We start from the raw sequence: 13,317 nt of genomic DNA, 5'->3' as shown, positions 1-13,317 counted from the left end.
AGGTTGGGACTCAGCTTTTCTGTATAGCTTTGGGGCTCTTTCACCAACATCTTCCAAAGTTTTTTCTTAAATTTGTTTTCGAGAAAGGTCCAAAAGAAAGTGTACATCAGATTCTTGATGTGTTCTTAAACCACAGAATTGTTTGCACTTTTGTGCTCTTGAGTGTGTGTAGATTGTGTTCTTACCTAAGAACAAGTAAAAAAGAAATAAGAAAACATTGGTGAATGTCAGAATCTTCATGAAAACTGCATAAGTGGGTTTTGAGAAGAAATTGGTTGGTGAATGAGACACATTTTAGAGTTGTAGTTTATGAAATCTTGGCAGGTTAGAAATGACCATGAATTTGCCACAATGTTAATGTTAAATTGACTACAAAGCAAAAAAAAAAAAAATCCCATACTAACAGTGTGACCTACCACATGTATGCAAAATTAGTGTTTGAAATTAGTAATTTGAGTTGAGTTGATTATAAGTTTTTACTAGGACAAATGGGAATTTTCATCCACACTCTGCAAAGCTAGCTCAGCCTCACAATAGTTGCTACAAAAGAACACATTTGTAGGTGGACAGGTTAACTGGCCATTTGCAAAATAATTGAGAAGGAAAAATTCTGGCAGAACTCCTCAGAACAAACTTGCAGTGAGAACGGCAGTGGCAGTAAATTAGGGTTCAAAATACATTCTGTAGGAAGATGAGGGATGGTGACCACTACCACAGATAGTAAATCACAACATATTGAACTAGAAGTCAATTTAAGGCACAACCACTGATATCTCCTGATTCACTCCCATCACTCACTCACGGGAATCAAGCCTACAACCTTCAGGGCACTGGCACGAATCAGTGACTGCTCAGCATCCTCTGCTGTCACAATATAATCAAATTGGAGTTACATTATAACCCATTACCCACACAAAGGACGCATGCACACATTATCTTCTAGAGGTAAATAACAGCTTCCTCGTGCCTTGTAAGCATGGCATTAGACACGCCTAGGCTTAAGGCTCGTCAGACGTGCCCGTATCATCCCCAATTAAATCAACAGCGCCGCATACTTATTCAGGTCTACTGATTAGCGCTGGATGCCGTTACAAAAAATGTCAGCGTAGTCATTGACAAAGCAGCCAGTAAATCATGCCAAGTAGTGGCACTTCTCTGCTTATTATTAGGCCACGCTGATGTGTGAGGTGTTGCGTTCCCTGTTGTAAATCTGCCGTAAAACTTTTTTTTCCCCTCCCTCCTGCTCATGACAGCCACTTCTAATTAGCACACAAAGGCCGAAACCAATGGTGAAACCAGCTTAAGCGATTATGCCAAAGTAATCTGATGCAGTGCCTTCTAATGTGTCCCTGTACCTTTTTACTGAAATCAGCAACTATGGCACTGTCAGTGAGAAAAAAAAGCACAACAAAAGCCAGGAATACCAGCAAAAAACCAAGGGAGGGAAACAGAATGATACTAATTGGAAGAGACACCCTCAGCAGCTTGCATTTAATTAATCTCCAGTCCTCTATTTCTTTCTTATTTTTTTCCCTCCTCTCTGCGTGGCAGTGACTTCAAAGGCCGCTCTCACTTTTTCAGTCGGACTGCGGGAAAATGAAGAGGAGTAGGCAGGAAAAGCTTGCGAAGATTTGTACTGAAAAGACTTTGCTGATATCAGCATGCGTGTGCCAACTGCCGCGATTTATCCGACAACATGCAATGAGATCTCATTTTTTAAAATGTCCACCCCTTTTAAGGTTGAGTTTATTTCCTGCCTTTCACCGGATTGGAGACTGAATCTCTGTAGACAAGCAGGGCCCGGAGTGGAGAACATCTTCAGGGCTTTTCCAAGCTACCGTCTAGTGGTTAACGGTCCGAAAAACAAAGGTGCTGTGCAGGTACATTTTTATTTATCAAGGTACAAACAATGTAAATGTACCCTCAAAGGTAAACAGTGGTTTTATGGTCCAATTGTGTACCTTAAATAAGCTTCTCTCAGGGCATATTTGTACCTTTTTATAGCCTAATGTTTTAAAACAGAACAACACTGTAAAAGGCCTACAGTAAAGATGGGGTGTGTGTAGTCAAAACAACTTAAACAATACAATTGGAAAGGATTATGATACAATAATGTTTCCTATCTAAAGGTGCTGAAGATGTACCCTTGAGGGTACCAGTCCAGTAGTGGTTTAGTGCTTTTTTCTGGAAGTGTTGAGGTGAAAATCAGACCCATTTTGGACTGTTTTCCCAGACATGGATTACACCTAAATTTGGACTAAATTGCTAATGGTGAATAACTATTGGAAATTCTTCTTAGGCTAGGCTTATGCTTAAACTAGGTCTAAGGCCCTCAGGAGTTGCAGGGTGAAATATCATCACTGGAATTCAAAACTCTGGATGTTCATGGATGAAATATGAACCTAATTCTCATTAAAAATGGTAAAACTTTACTTGAACCCTGCTACACAACACTAACATAACCATGCCATAAATGTTACATGCTGCCTTCAGTTGTCGTGACAATTTTTGTCCTGTTACATAAAAGCATTATCTTAGCATTTCTAAGGATATTTTCAGAGTGCAGGCAAATTAGATTTCTCAAATCAGATCTTTTGAGATGACTGTCCGCCCTGTTATTTGCAAGTGGTTAGACTCGATCTGTGTTTCCAGACATCACCAGTCTTTCTGTGTGGTTTGCTGTGGTAACGATGTAGGCATCAGTAACTACATAGTTACAATGGTGATGCACTTCGAAATCTGATTGGATTGGCCAGAGCATCTGCGCTGAGATGTGTCTGTAAAAATCCGATTGGAATCACATTTCAAAGGACCTTCAAATTTGTTTTGGATCCAATTTCCAAAAATCAGATTTCATGTGTTTTTTTTCTGTCCAGACTTTCAAAAGGCATTCCGCATATGCCAAAAATCATATACAAAAGAGATGTAGAATTTTAAGATGAGATCAAGAGATACATTTTCAAATGTTTTATCAAAGTGAGCACTGAGCTGGATTGTCTAATAAAGGTGAATTGGGTTCCACAGTTTCGAAGCATGATAAAAGCAAACGTTTCTCTTTATTTTCTGTATCTTACAGAAGGTATTTTCAGAAGGTCAGTATCTGCAGACCTAAGATCAGAAGTTGGAACATAAACAGACAGACAGTCTGTGATGTAAGTGGTGCCTTAAGGCCTTCAAAAGCTGCAGTTCTTTCAAAAGTTCTTTGCATTTTGTATGAGTTGTAGAGCATGTATTGTTTCCTTAGGAAGCCCAGTAAGAAGAACATTACAGTGATCAATTCTGCTTGTAACAAATGCAAGTTTCTCTGAGATATAAAAGGCCAATCTAATTTTTTTCAAATGATGAAAAGCTACTTTAGTGACTGCGAACATAAATACAGTCACTAAAGAACCAAGCTTCTCATAAAGCAGCTTTCTCTGAGTGTAAAAAATTTTCTCTGAGTTTGAAAGTTTATAAAATCTGCCATAATTATTACCAGTAAAGGCAACTTAACGCTGTTATATTACTTTATAATAGGCAGTGACAACACATGCACAAGACATCTGCCGTGAAATGTTTTTGGCATGCTTGTGTCAATGTTATTTAGCAGGGTTCGAGTAAAGTTTTACCAAAAATTGAATATAATTTCCAACATGGGTGGTTTGTCCTTCAAGTAAGCCAGGCATACACTACACAAATAAGCACTCAGAGAATAAACACTCAAAATCCCAAATCTGGCTGTTATCTTAACACAAACAAAGCTGAAACTGCCTCGGATTTGTTTGTGCTTTGATGCACACAAGATGCATAGTGAAATCGCAATCTGTGCATCAGTGTGGGGTCGGGAAACAGATATCATTCTGTTCTGCAGCAAGGAGAAGGATTTTACTACAAACTGGCAAGATGATGTGCAATTGTCAGGTGAGTGGCTTGAAGTTCTGGTCATTATAAAGTTACATCGCCACACATTTATGTCTTTTTACATGCACCTTTCCTCTCTTCTAGCTTTTTCATTGGCTGTTGAATGAATACTTGTTTGGTTATGTTGCTAATCATTTCGTATAACAGGACTTTAAAAATCATACAATATCATAAGGCTTACTGTCACTCTGGAGCTGCACCACAATGCTAAAGATTGAGTCATTTCTCCTTACACTACCTTAGTATACACTACCGTCACTCATTTCCGATCAAGCTCTTGGCCTTGACATTTGCTTCACATTGTGAATATCTGTCAAAAGAGAAAAATCAGTTTTAAAACCAGGCTGAAATAATGTAGTACACCTGGCTTAACAGTAGATTGACTTATGGGAACATGAGGTCTAGCAAGATGTGCATTGCTGCTCACTGAGACTATACTTTCATAAAGGGTTAATGAGTGGTTTAAAATGAGTTTATTAATGGTAATCAATCAGGTCATAAACACCTTAAAACTTAAGAAGCAGTTATTCATCTATACTCTTCAACCTGAGATCTTGCTGGTGATTGTGTTTTACACTTGACAACTAGACTCCCTTTTATCTTATTTATCTTACTTTGTCATCTCCATCATCAGATACTTGTTAATACGTTATTTAATTATTTATTTAAGTAAGTGTCCGTATTTGGTCATGTGTCTTACACTTTACAATAAGGCTCCCGTTGGGTGGTTGCAGACGTTAATAACTCATTATTTGGTGATGTGTTTTACACTTTACAAGAAGATTCCCTTTTTCCTTATTTTGTCATCTCCATCAGCAGATATTTGTTAAAAAGATATTTATCTATTTAAATAAGTGTCAGTAATTGATGATGTGTTTTACACTTTACAATAATGCTTTTTTTGGAGGTTATACATGTTAATAACTCATTCATTGGTTATGTGTTTTACACTTTACAATAAGGTTTCTTTTTGGAGGTTATGTGTGTTAATAACACAGTAATAGGGCAATGTGTTTTACACTTTACAATGAGGTTTCTTTTTGGAGGTTATACATGTTAATAACACAGTAATATGGTGATGTATTTTACACTTTACAATAAGGCTCCTTTTGGATGCTATGCGTGTTAATAACTAATTAATTGGTGATGTGCTTTACACTTTACACTAAGGTGTCCTATTTGGAGTTTATACATGTTAATAAGTAATTAATTGGTGATGTGTTTTACACTTTCCAATAACAGAATTTAGCAGTGTCTTATGTAGTTTCATCGGCCAAATAATCTTTTTTGACAAATAAGACATCCTGTTAGTGATATATTGTACTTAAACATGGAAATAGTGTATGTAACTAGTTAATACTCACTCTGACTACACATGAAGCTGAGATCTGTGGTTAGGAGTTTAACTTTTTGAACTGCAGGCTTATTATTTATTAATTACTATGAAACTAATATGTAATAAAGAGGAATTGGAGTGGGGTTGGTTTGAGGGGTTAAAAAGATGTAAAAATGGCCTCTCTAGTGCCCCAGTGACTGCTCATCAAATCACTAAAAGTTACGTGCTTCGTGTCTGCCATCAGAAAAACAGTAATCACTCCATTGCTTTTGCATTTAAGCTCTTGAATAATGTAGTCCCTCCCAGCATGACAGTTAGCGCTTAATTAAAGCTGCATCACTGTAGGAGCTCCTGAGGAACTCTGCAGCGTCTCTGTAAATCACGTACAGTCTGCCTCACACAGTCAATCGTTCATGACCTGAATGAATCGACTCGCAACGATCTGAGCAACGCAGGCTGTTGTGGGCTTGCGCCGCAGTCGCACATGGGACGGCCAGATTAATGCAGCGTTTATCAACGGCGGAGATGCTGGGAACACCTTCCCCTTCATTATATAGCGCAGACATTTATATGCACGACGGCTAAGCAATCGGTATCCTCATTGATTTCTGGAGTGATTTAATAGTAGCTCTCAACAAGCGTGGAAGATTACACCAGGCCTGTTTAAAAGCGTCCCTCACTTCGGTGTAATCACAGTACCCGCTTATGAGGTGCTACAGGCCACGGAGGTTAATTGTTCAGTTTGTTTCTCCTAAGAGTCTATAATATTTTTGAGAATGTGAAGGTAAACAGCCTCAGGCTTTGCCAACCAGGCCGCCATCCAAATCTGCTGTTTGTCTTCTTCCAATCATATGTGGTTAGTGTAGTGAGAGTTTGAGAGAAGTGATGTTGTTTGTGAATGAGTCGTTCTTTTTCGAATGGATCTTTTTGGTGAATTGTCCTGCTCAGCCATGGCCAGTGTACAATGACCAGTTCCTGTAAAAATGCACATATAGAGCAGGTCTAGAGGACATCTGTCCAGTCAAAGTCTACAGAATTAGATTACCTAGCCTACATGGTTTATATCGTAGTGAATATTTGTTCATTTGTGCCAAACAAATGATTTAGGGACAAATTAACTAACAGTACTTAAGTCCGTCATTCAGGGCATGGCTGACATGACCATAGAAACCAGTTTGAGAACCAGATGCCTCAATTTTTATTTGATTTCAGTGAAAAAGTCTTTAAAAGGAATTGTTCTTCCATTTAAAGTGTAATATTTTTACCTTTCTAATGTTTTGCATATCTTCTTAGGTTAAATATTTTAAGATTTCATAATTTTAATGCTACAAAAATAAATATTGTTATTACTGTTAATGCCCACCATCATTTAAGGTATTTTTGAATGATGCTAAAAGAACCACTTTTGGCTCCCTTTAAAAGAGGTGTATGGGTAACAAGCTTTTAAAGGTTTCAGGAATCTTCACATAATGCAAGGGTTCTTTAAGGGTTCTTCCTAGAACCTTTAATTTACATGGAGGTTCTTTAACTTTTAAAAGGTTCTTTGCACTCATACTTCTCTTTTTCAAACGTGCCTCTCAAGAGGACCATCTACTTAAAGGTTCTTTTTGGAAACAAAAGTGGGATCATACACAGAAGCCTTTTTAGATGCTAAGCACCTCATAGAACTGGGGTATAATTCATTCACTCACATACTTACTGAGTCACTCACTCACTAACTACATCCTCACTCACTCATTCTCTCACTCATCCTCACTAACTCAGTCCTCACTCACTCACTTATTCATTCACTCATCCAATTACTCAATCCTTACTCACTCATTCACTCTCCCAATCCTCATTTACTCATCTCTCACACACTTACTCAAACCTCATTCATTCAGGTGTGCACTCACTCATTCGCTCACACCTTCCTCAGTCACTCACTCTCACTCACTCACTCAGTTACTGACTCATTCATCCTCACTCATTCACTCACTCACTCAATCTTTCTCACTCAGTTACTCGCTCAGTCACTCAATTCTCACTCACTCACTCAATCCTCGTTTATGCATTCAATCTTTACTATTACTCAGTCCTCACTTATGCACTCAGTCCTCACTCCCTCATTCACTTACTCAAACCTCACCCAATTACACTATCCTCACTCACTCATTCACTTGCCCATCCTCACCCAATTACACCATCCTCACTCACTCATTCACTTACCCATCCTCACCCAATTACACCATCCTCACTCACTCATTCACTTACTCAAACCTCACCCAATTACACCATCCTCACTTACTCATTCACTCACCCATCCTCACCCAATTACTCACTCACTCACTCCCTCACTCACTCACTCACTCACTCAGTCCTCAGTCACTAACTCCATCCTCACTCACTCACTCACTCAATCTTTCTCACTCAGTTACTCTCTCACTCACTCAATTAATCCTCATTCATTTATTTACTTACTCAAGTGTCACTCAATTACTCAATTCTCATTCATTTATTCACTTACTTAGTCACTCAATTACTCAATCTTTATTCACTCATTCACTTACTCATCCTCACTTGCTCGACTCTCACACACTTACTCAAACCTCCATCACTCAGGCGTGCACTCACTCATTCGCTCACACTTTCCTCACTCACTCACTCACGTACTCAATCACACATTCCTGACTCACTGGCTCACTCAGTCACTCAAACCTCACTCACTCACACTTGCACTTACTCATTCGCTCACTCATTTGAATCTCTCACTTACTCAAGCTTCACTCACTCACTCACATTTAGCAGACTAAATAGATTATATACTATAAAATACTATATAAAATACTATACATATAATATACTAATATAATATTTGTATAGTAGAAGAACATAAAGTAGCAAGAAAAGAGTACATAACGAAAAACATAACAGAAAAATAAAAAAGTGCTAAATATTTTTGGGACCTTTATTTCTAACAGTGTAAGACAGCAAACACACACACATATGTTCCCGTGTGTTTCGGCCCACAGACAAGACAATTTCACAACCACATCCTCTGGCGTTGGTTTCTGTCAGGTAGGGTTTAGACACATTGGGCTGCTGTGGGCTTTGATCAGTGCTGAACGCCTGAGATGTGAGACTTCCATCGTCCTTCACAATCTCGTGGCTGTCCGTCTGCGGGCTCCTGCGCTCCCGGGCCACATTTGTCAGGTGTTAATTTCAGATGTGGTTGCGGTGCAGTCCAAATCTTCTCTGCTTTATTTTGTCCCCCTTACCCCAGCAATCCCACCCGCACTGTCCTGCCGTGTTTGGCCGGATGAAAAGAGACAGCTGTCACTTTGGAAGTGAACTGTGAAAAACCTACTGCTGCTCATCCAGTGAGATTTCACACAATGACCCACAATGGCTGCTTTGCCTTGCTTGAACGTCCTTGCTCTTTCTTTTCCACCCAACGCATCGGTGGTCTTATAAAGTGTTCCACTTCCATTTCACCCTCTTGTTCTATATAATGGAATAGACAATTCCATTATTAAGCGTGGTCTAGTATCTGTATCTTTTTCTTCGGACTTTGATGTAACAGATATCTAACTGCACTGACACGTATTGGTTGCCATCGCGTCAGTCAGCTAGGGAGCTACTCATTGTATTGTGCCGGTTGAAGTGATTCCATTTTAAGTCATTGTGGGTGTACAGGAAAGCACTTCTGCATAAATAGAACCAACAAGGATTTACTCATCCATTGATTCCTGCACAGTATACACATATTTTTACATCACAGAACATCCTACACTGCAGAGATTCCCAGTTGTATGGGAGAGGCACTTGCTTTGTATGTGGAGAACTGGTTGTATGCTTTGGTTGTCGACTGCATGACAGCATTACTCAGGAAAAGTAGACAGTAGAGTGGGTTGTACTGATGAGCTCAGTGACTTTTTATGGCACTGTCATAGGATGCCACCTCTGCCACAAGTCAGTATGTAAAATTTGAAAAACATCAGCAAAAAAAACTGGTGTACTGTTGGACTCTGGAGCAGTGGAAACGCATTCTGTGGAGTGATGAATTATGCTTCTCAATCTGGCAGTCTGATGGATGAGTCTGGGTTTGGTGAATGCCAGGTGAACGTTACCTGTCTGACTGCATTGTGCCAACTGTAAAGTTTGGAAGATGCTATGGGGTTGTTTTTCAGGGGTTGGCTAGAACCCTTAGTTCCAGTGAAGGGAAATCTTAATGCTTCAGCAGACCAAGACATTGTGGACAATTCTTTGCTTCCAACTGTGTGGGAACAGTTTGGGGAAGACCCTTTTCTGTTCCAGCATAACTGACCCCCAGTGCACAAAGCAAGGTCCATAAAGGGATGACTGGGTGAGTTTGGTGTGGAAGAACTTCACTGACCTCAACCCCATCAAACACTTTTGGGGTGAACTAGAGTGGAAATCGCGTGCCAGGCTCTTTCATCCAACATCAGTGTCTGACCTCACAAATGCTCTTCTGGATGGGCAAAAATTCCCACAGACTCACTCCAAAATATTGTAGGAAGCTTCCCAGAAGAGGGGAAGTTGTATAGCTGTAAAGGGGGGACCAACTCCATATTAATGCCTATGGATTTAGAATGGGATGTTATAAAAGCTCCTGTAGGTGTAACATGGAGATGTCCCAGTACTTTTGTCCATATAGTGTTCATGGTTGAATCTACCAAACTGGTTCAAAAGAATTTTAACGGACTTGGACTTGAGACGAAAATGCTTTTGCTTTGACACTATGCCTTATTTATATTTATATTATTTATTTTATTACGACAATGACAGAACATTCCATTTTTACAGTTATACACACATAAAATCACAATGTTTTTCATTAAAAATATAGTGCAGAAAATGTTTCGATAATAATTCTTTATGTTCTACACTGAATTTTACACTTGAGGGACGGGGCATGAGGGACAGGCATGCAGTCTTACTTTCTGTTCTAAAATACAGGGGTGTGGCCAGAATAAAGCCCTGCCTATAGACTAAAACTTACTGATGTTAAACTTTGTGATTTTTTGAATGAAGTTTTTTTATTTTGAGTTTTTTAATTAAGCTTATACAACAAAATCCTTCAGCTCCACCGAAATCAAAAAGATCTTTTAAAAATATTGAAAAAACTATAACAGCATTATTTTCACATAATTATGGGTCAGGGTTTGCGACAGACCCCTCCCAATAAAAGGTACCCTATAAATAAAGATTTTATATATAATTAGTTTACTAATCTCGTGAATGCCTTGGGTTGAAACAGATTACAATCCTTGTAAATATCTAAGATCTGAATATGTATTTCAATATTTTTACTGTGTTTTCTTTGTTTGTACTAATTTAATAGAATGCTTCATATAAGAAAATAATCTTGCACCAACTGAGCTGTGAGTGGCAACAGGGCAACCAGCCAGTAACACATTACAGCAGACTAATCTTATAGTAATGAAAGCATGAACTAATATCTCAGCATCTTGTAGGCGTAATATGTGGTTGGTAACACTTCACTTGAAGGGTGTCTACATAATACGTTCATAACATCTTACATAAACACTCCATAACATGTTCATGAATGTTTAAATCAACATTTATAAAGTGTACATTTTCTATGATTTTGGTATGGACTGCTATGTCATTTTACTGAGATACATTTTTCAAAATTAAAGTCTACATGTTTTGTTTTGAAAATGCATATTATTTACAAGTAAAACACCTCATTTCTGGACAGGCAAAATAAAAATGACCCTGCTTTATCCCTTTGGTCATTAAGTGCTTTGACATGCCGAGGAATATTTCATGTATACTTATAATTTCCAATGCACTTATGCCTTCTTTAATACCATAAGCAAGGAAGAACATCACTAACAGTGCCAGCATTTAATCCCGAAAGGGTTAAACTTAGGATAAATAATGTTTTCAAAAAACAAAATGTAGACTGTTAAATTAACCCTTTGGCACAATAAAGCTTTGAAGAAGACATAGAGTAAAATTAGAAAGAGTAATAGAGTACAAAATACAAATGCTTAAGAAGAAACAAAGTAGAGGCAAAATGTGCCTATCAAAGCACTTAATGACCAAAGGGGTCATTTTTACTTTGGCAGTCCAGAAATCAGCCGTTTCACTGAAAATACTATAGTTTTTTTAAAATAGCACTTTTATTTTGAAAAATGTTTCTCTGTAAAATGACACAGTAGTCCATATTAATGTGATATAAAACATGTATGCTTTATGAATGTCGATTTAAACATTCATGAACATGTTATGAAGTGCTTATGTAAGATGTTATGAATGTGTTATGTAGACACTCTTAAAGCACAGAGTTACCATGTAGTTTATCTGTGTTAAATGTGCCCTCATCACTCACGAGAGCTTAGGAACGCTGTGTGAAAGCCTTGCCTTGAGGCATTGATTTATTAACTACTCGTGCATTAGCAGCATTATGCTTAGTTTTGGAAAACTCACGTAAGAGCCTCGTTAGCAGTCTCATTAGTGGTAAGATCCGAAAGGAAAAGCTCAAGCTGAGCTTCGTGTCTGATGCATCTTTTTAACGCACACATTTTTCTTTCTTCCTTTTTTTCTTTTGTTCTGCGACCTCCTGCCACCCCATCGACCTGCTGGATACAGCAGGACTCAATATTCTGAAACCTCGTCATTTACAAATTAAGCCCTGGTTAGTGGAATTGGAATGGTGCTTGCAAACATGCTCATAACATTAACATAACATGGGCATAGTAGCATTAACTTACATCACCTTAGCCAATTCTTTAAAGAGTGATAATTCTACAAATAGCAGTGACAGACCACCTGGGTCATTCTACCTCACATTTCTGGTGCCTTCTTGAAAATGGTGGCTCTTCAAGGGTTCTTTAGTAAGGAAAGTGGTGGTATATTGAACCATGAACACTCAAAGAACCCTTTGCATGATTAAATGGTTCCTTTTATAGTGAAATGATGCTTCTGATTGATGGAGAATGTGCTGTATATGATTCTATAATGAGCACCTTTTTGAAAATGGTTATATATAGCACCAAAAAGCGTTCTTCTATTGTTACAGACTTGGCATCATAACAATAGCAGAGTCTATTTTGGTGCTATGGAGAACCCCTTTCAAAAATGTTCTACATAGAACCATCTACAGCACTCTGCAGTCTGCAATCTGAAGAACACTTTCATGAAGCAAAACCCCTTTAATCATGTAAAGGGTTCTTTGAGTGTTCATGATTCTTTATACAACCATTTTCTTCACTAAACCTTAAACCTTCTTTTTTAAGTGTGTGGTCATGTGACTGCTTGACCTTATTCTCACCTAGAAAAGTAAAGATTAAGATAATTGTGCTGCTTTTGTTATCTCTCTTAGATTATTCTCTCATTTTGTACTGCATTGGGCTCACTGTACATTAGGTTTACTGGGCTATATATTGTGCTCACAGTGGTACATCCTGAGCTGAGCACAACAACCAAACTCTTGTTTTCCATTTCAGGGCTGGAGCTTCACATGTTGTAGTATCTCACACCTGGCTCACACTTTCCGCCTCTCAAATCCAAAAGAACTCTCAGATTTTAAAAAGAAATCTCACACCAGATAATTGTGTTCACAAACCTGGCCCACTGCTCTCACTTGTGTTTCCATATATATAACTGAACACGGTAGTAAGAAGATATTTGAATATGTACTATTATGGGTTTGTACTGTATCAGGCCAAATCTCATGTGTCCTCCTTATATCTTAACCACACTATCCATGCAGCTGTGGCCCAGAGGAGGATGGGTTCCTCTTCCTCTCAGAGCTTCTTCTTCACGTTCTTAGAGAGTTTCTCCTTCTGAGTCTTGGTTCCTCTCTGTGGTTCTTCTTCATGCCGTTACAGCTAATGGGCAACGCCTAGTTTTAAAAATGCCGTACAAATATAATTAAGTTGAGCTGAACTACTGAATTAATGACATATTTTATGCATTAAAAGTAAGGACAATATGCCAGAATTGAACTGATCTGGAAATTATTTAATTAGCTTTTCTTGACATCTGTCTATTATTGTATTTTTATCTAGGAAATTTTGTGGAGAACAGAATGTAACAAAAGTCTGAGA

Source organism: Colossoma macropomum, unplaced genomic scaffold, assembly GCF_904425465.1.
Source record: "Colossoma macropomum unplaced genomic scaffold, Colossoma_macropomum, whole genome shotgun sequence".
In the NCBI taxonomy this organism is placed as follows: domain Eukaryota; kingdom Metazoa; phylum Chordata; class Actinopteri; order Characiformes; family Serrasalmidae; genus Colossoma; species Colossoma macropomum.
This window is presented reverse-complemented; position numbering follows the sequence as displayed.